Raw genomic sequence first — 6,731 nt, forward strand, 5'->3', positions numbered from 1 at the left:
GCCACTGAGAATGCCCCCTGCAGAGTTGGACGAACATTCTGCGGCGGCGCGGCTGAGTTGACCAGAGGCTTACAGCAGTATTTCCTGTCCAGGTTATTTAGGTCAGGTGCGTGCGTGCGTGCGTGCGCGTGTGTGTGTGTGTGTGTGCGTGTGTTCGTGTTTGCGTGCGTGTGGGGGGGGGGGGGGGGGGGGTGAGTGGGGGGTGAGATTGGGGGGATAGATGATAGGTCATCTTGAGTGGGAGGGCATTCGCAGATGAATTAGCATATGAACTATGATTCTCTTTAGGCAGAAAATGAGGATCCACGATGTTCGACCTGGTAGAAGTGTATTATCAAACCTCACAGCATTGGTTTTTTGACTGACTGTAGCGTCAAAACAAACTCATTCATTTACTTGAACTGAATGTTCATCTTAATTGTTATGGATAGTCACGGAGCCATGATCCAGAGAACAGGGTGTCATTAGATAGAAATAAACTAAGTAATAATAGGATTACCAGAAAAACGGGGTTTTACACACAAGCCAATAAACTTCGCTCATTAACACCAGAGTAAGTCAGTACAAGATTGTAAACTGCCCCATAATTATGTATGACATGCTTGTCGGGTATTGCTACATATATATGTGAAAACAAAGTTATTAAAATGAAGAGCAAAACTGATGAAAGTTAACAATAAACGTGTATACGTGTTATATCGTCACTGCAAAAATAATTATTGTTTGTCTTTAGTATTAACATTCAAATACGTTATATCTGCATTAGCGACATTGTCTTTGTTCCACCGGTGAGTCAGCGTTAGCCGTACTATTTCGTAGTATAATTGAATTTCTGAAGACATCACGATACAGTTTTTACGATGCATCACGTCTGCACTAGCGCTTGATAACAGCCTTGTGTTTGGGTGTTTCAGTGGTTTAAATCGCTGCTCTTGATATTGTTGATTAAACTTTGATACTATGAACAATATAATGTTATGTGAGAGGTTGACTTTAGAATGGTAACATACTAATAGTATATAGGATGACATAAACAGAACAATGAGAAGTTCGTCCAGATTAGTGTATAGGCAACATTTAATAATTAAAATAATTACATTCAACAACTCCCCTTTTAAGTCCATTTTCCTGACTTATAAGTAAATGCAAGAACAATCGGCCGGAATACAATGTATAGTTCTTGTCCACTTCCATATGACTATATAGCATACAATAAGCTATCGGGTCCCGTTTAGATCGGTTTGGGTGGCAGCCTAGATAGCCATAGAATAGTTTCATCTTGGAATCTCTCATATCACTGGGGATCCTCTTCAATTTAAATGGAGTTACTCGTTACGATTCCGAACCTTCACGTGACTGTGTTTATGAACCATTGTCAAATAGTGGTGACATTAAATCTAGGAAACAATACGCGAAATCGCGCATGCACAGAACGGAAAATTTGGTCAAGGCATTAAGTAATCCGCATGCGCAGAACGATTGATTTCAGTACTTCCGCTAAGCGCTTCGAGTGCAGCGTCAAACACGGGCCTGAAAATTAACACGCGGGGACTGACCAATGAAATCTGAGAAGTAGAAATACCGGTAGACGCTGTTGCTTGATTGACAATGTCAATCAAGAAAGGGAGGAGCTTAACGCTATCGTTCTCTCCCAGTAAATTCCGATGTCAAATAACGACGTTATTTGGACGGAAAAACGATGGTTTGAAAACGTCCAAATAACGTCGTTTTTCCGTCCAATGACCATATACGGAAAAAAACGACGTTTTCGTGTTTGCAGTGTTTGTCACGAGCATGTATTTATGAATCACTATCTAATAGTGATGATACTAGGTGTTCGCGAAAAGGTGAGCCTGTCCTGCCCCGCTCCGCCACACATGCAACTAAATTATATTTTAATAAACACAGTATTACCTTCGAGTACATGACCTTCCCCGTGATATTCTGATACATACATTAATACCCAAAGATAGTCGTCCAAATAATTACATTCTGTCAGCCGGGAGTATATAAGGCTAAAAATAGCCAAACAACTCGTTATGTTCTGTTATGTTCTGCCCCAATGTCCAACATGTACCCAGTCAATTGTATGCCCTAATGCCCAACATGTTCCCCGTCAATTGTATGCCCTGATGGCCAACATGTTCCCAGTCAATTGTATGCCCTGGTGTACAACATGTTCCCAGTCAATTGTATGCCCTGGTGTACAACATGTTCCCAGTCAATTGTATGCCCTGGTGTACAACATGTTCCCAGTCAATTGTATGCCCTGATGTCCAACATGTTCCCAGTCAATTGTATGCCCTAATGCCCAACATGTTCCCAGTCAATTGTATGCCCTGATGTACAACATGTTCCCAGTCAATTGTATGCCCTAATGTCCAACATGTTCCCAGTCAATTGTATGCCCGTATGTCCAACATGTCCCCAGTCAATTGTATGCCCTAATGTCTAACATGTTCCCAGTCAATTGTATGTCCCAATATTCAACATGTTCCCAGTCAATTGTATGCCCTGATGTCCAACATGTTCCCAGTCAATTGTACATGTATGTCCTGATGTCCAACGTGTTCCCAGTCAATAGTATGCCCTGATGTACAACATGTTCCCAGTCAATAGTATGCCCTGATGCCCAACATGTTCCCAGTCAATTGTATGCCCTAATGCCCAACATGTTCCCAGTCAATTGTATGCCCTAATGCCCAACATGTTCCCAGTCAATTGTATGCCCTGATGTACATGTTCCCAGTCAATTGTATGCCCTAATGCCCAACATGTTCCCAGTCAATTGTATGCCCTGATGTACAACATGTTCCCAGTCAATTGTATGCCCCGATGTCCAACATGTTCCCAGTCAATAGTATGCCCTAAAGTCCAACATGTTCCCAGTCAATTGTATGCCCTAAAGTCCAACATGTTCCCAGTCATTTGTACATGTATGTCCTGATGTCCAACGTGTTCCCAGTCAATAGTATGCCCTGATGTCCAACGTGTTCCCAGTCAAAAGTATGCCCTGATGTACAACATGTTCCCAGTCAATTGTATGCCCTGATGTCCAACATGTTCCCAGTCAATTGTATGCCCTGATGTACAACATGTTCCCAGTCAATTGTATGCCCTGATGTACAACATGTTCCCAGTCAATAGTATGCCCTGATGTACAACATGTTCCCAGTCAATTGTATGCCCTGATGTCCAACATGTTCCCAGTCAATAGTATGCCCTAATGTCCAACATGTTCCCAGTCAATAGTATGCCCTAAAGTCCAACATGTTCCCAGTCAATTGTATGCCCTAATGTCCAACATGTTCCCAGTCAATAGTATGCCCTAAAGTCCAACATGTTCCCAGTCAATAGTATGCCCTAAAGTCCAACATGTTCCCAGTCAATTGTATGCCCTGATGTCCAACATGTTCCCAGTCAATTGTACATGTATGTCCTGATGTCCAACGTGTTCCCAGTCAATAGTATGCCCTGATGTCCAACATGTTCCCAGTCAATTGTATGCCCTGATGTCCAACATGTCCCAAGTCAATTGTATGCCCTGATGTCCAACATGTACCCACCCACTCAGCTATACCCCCCACATCAGTACGCTCTGAGGTGAGGTACAACATGTACCCACTCGCGTGTGTGTCCCTCAGATCACTCCTTCCAAACACCCCCAACTTACCTTGCATGTTCAAACGTCCCCGTCATGACTGGATAAATTCTCGACACACTCAGCATAAACTCAAAATGGCGAATATTTATATCAACCGTAACAGTTAACGTGGTGTAGGCTAGAATAAACGGAGCTGTTGTAGATTTCTGCCTTGTAACTATTGGTGACGGGTCCGGGCTGCTATGTAATCACTCACCTGAGCGTTCTGATGTACAACATGTACTCCTGCTGATATTGCCCTCAACTAAATGCTTCCCAAGCGTGTCACTGTTCAGCAGCCAGGCTTTGAAACTGTGTATCTGTGAAACTGTGGCTCCATGCTACAGTCAGGTTGTGAAACTGTGGCCCCATGCTACAGTCAGGCTGTGAAACTGTGGCCCCATGCTACAGTCAGGTTTCGAAACTGTGGCCCCATGCTACAGTCAGGTTGTGAAACTGTGGCCCCATGCTACAGTCAGGCTGTGAAACTGTGGCTCCATGCTACAGTCAGGTTGTGAAACTGTGGCCCCATGCTTCAGTCAGGTTGTGAAACTGTGGCCCCATGCTACAGTCAAGCTGTGAAACTGTGGCCCTATGCTACAGTCAAGCTGTGAAACTGTGGCTTCCATGCTACAGTCAGGTTGTGAAACTGTGGCCCCATGCTACAGTCAGGCTGTGTAACTGTGGCCCGATGCTACAGTCAGGCTGCAAAATTGTGGCCCCATGCTACAAACAGGTTGTGAAACTGTGACCCCATGCTTCAGTCAGGTTGTGAAACTGTGGCTCCATGCTACAGTCAGGCTGTGAAACTGTGACCCCATGCTACAGTCAGGCTGTGAAACTGTGACCCCATGCTTCCGTCAGATTGTGAAACTGTGGCTCCATGCTACAGTCAGGCTGTGAAACTGTGACTCCATGCTACAGTCAGGCTGTGAAACTCTGGCTCCATGCTACAGTCAGACTGTGAAACTGTGACCCCATGCTTCAGTCAGGTTGTGAAACTGTGGCCCCATGCTACAGTCAGGCTGTGAAACTGTGACCCCATGCTTCAGTCAGGTTGTGAAACTGTGGCTCCATGCTACAGTCAGGTTGTGAAACTGTGGCTCCATGCTTCAGTCAGGCTGTGAAACTGTGGCTCCATGCTACAGTCAGGTTGTGAAACTGTGGCCCCATGCTTCAGTCAGGCTGTGAAACTGTGTCTACATGCTACAGTCAGGTTGTGAAACTGTGACACCCCATTCTACAGTCAGGTTGTGAAACTGTGGCCCCATGCTACAGTCAGGCTGTGAAACTGTGGCCCCATGCTTCAGTCAGGCTGTGAAACTGTGGCTCCATGCTACAGTCAGGTTGTGAAACTGTGACCCAATGCTACATGTGGTCAGGTTGTGAAACTGTGGTCCCATATATATGCTACAGCCAGTTTTGAACGCGTCGGTGGTTTACTGATAGAGCGTGCGCCCGGAGAGCGGAAGGTCCGGGGTTCGATCATACCAAAAAGACGTTAAAAGATGGTACTTAAATTGTTACCCTGCCTAGTGCTCGGCATTAAGGGGCTCAAACAAGAACTGGTCGGCTCGGAGTCAGTTTACTGTGTCTCAGCGGGGTATGCATGTTAAACTGCGGCATGGTATCTCAGTGGGCCAGCCCTATAAATCGGCATCAGTCAGGACAAGTACAAGCAGCCACACACACACCGCACGCCGTGCTAAATAAGTGCAATAATCTTGGACGCGACATTGTACCCCATGTCACATCGCCTACAGCCAGTTTGTGAAACTGTGTCGCTGTTCAACGGCCATGCTGTGAAACAGCTTGCTTTCGTGCTTCAGTAAGGCTGTGAAACCGTGAATTCGGGTTGTGTCCCGTCTACAAAACCATGTGCAAACCCGTCAATGTTAAATTCAACACAAATAGACCAGTTAGTTCCCTGGCAATAATACATACGGTTACTGTCACGGATGACGTGTACTCCCGGCCTGCCACACAGCCTGTCGGCTTAAGATGGCAGTCAAGCCCAAGGCACGGTCCGAACCCGCAGATGTTGACATTTAGCGAAAGCAGATCTCGTACAACTCAGGTGGCCTTTGTATCACATGACACGTCCACATAAATTGACAAATGACATAGCTACTGATATGTTTATAAACATGGATGATATAAACCTTGCAATACACATTCGACCATTCTAACGTCAGGGGACACGATGTGCTGGAACTTCCCAATCGCTATTCGATCTGTGCTCGCGAAAACCTCCCAGTGACGGCTGATTGAACAGAGGTCTCGCATTGATTGAAAAACAGGGATACATTTCCTTACCGCCTATGTGTAGCTCGAGTTGCTGTTAGGTCCCCATAACGATAGCGAGTTCATTCATAGTAAACAAACATCAGTAATGCTGACTCAGTTTCACAGCAACACCGACCTGTTTGTCAGATTTACATTGCGAGTATACGCGTATTTCATACTCACCTCTCGCGGTGCCCAGATCGGCCTTGGAAACCCACGTGCGTATTAACAGTACGCAATTTGTGTGTAAATCGGGAATCTCTCTTATGTGTACACAAAGCCCGGCAGGTGTCGCCCAAGTGATCAGGGTGCATTTTTTCGTTATCTTTCATTTTATTCATGTCCTATTCATGTTATATATATGACGTCTTTATGACTCGCTTTATATAAATAAATTTGTGTGTGTGTTTATCTTTTAAGGCGTCATTATCCAAAAGTTATGTGTGATTTGAGGTTCGTCCGAATTCTCGGTGTGTCACCGCAGGACGCGTCGACCTTGTTATGCATAGGAAGTCGACCGGTTTACGGTGTGCACACGCGTCTCATCACAAATGTTGATTTTGAGTTCATCATCACGAACACATTTTGATGGTACACCTGATCGGTGAACACATATCATTTATAAAAAAATGGTATATATATATAATTTTTTATGAAAGAGTTGAATCAAATTTACATGTAAAATTTGGTATTGATTGTAATTATCCATAGCGGGCTAAAATCAGCATTAGTCGGACTTGTGAAGCACCAATACACACACGTGCATGCACGTCGCTCTGTCAGTGCAATAATCTTGCAGGCG

The 6,731-nt window shown here is 44.7% G+C and overlaps 1 protein-coding gene across 3 annotated transcripts in view; it reads right to left on the minus strand.

Moving 5' to 3' along the window:
• Positions 1 to 6,220, minus strand: part of LOC124149485 (major facilitator superfamily domain-containing protein 4A-like) — a 28,277-nt gene extending 22,057 nt beyond the window's left edge. Inside the window, exon 1 of one of the 3 annotated variants that reach the window (XM_046521104.2) lies at positions 6,113 to 6,220. The gene's annotated coding sequence lies outside the window, so the exon portion shown is untranslated. The other 2 variants (XM_046521106.2, XM_046521105.2) reach the window with 2 other exon arrangements.
• Between the last annotated feature and the right edge of the window lie 511 nt (positions 6,221 to 6,731).

The sequence above is a fragment of the Haliotis rufescens genome, unplaced genomic scaffold (genome assembly GCF_023055435.1).
Source record: "Haliotis rufescens isolate VD_foot unplaced genomic scaffold, xgHalRufe1.0.p SCAF_1, whole genome shotgun sequence".
NCBI lineage: Eukaryota > Metazoa > Mollusca > Gastropoda > Lepetellida > Haliotidae > Haliotis > Haliotis rufescens.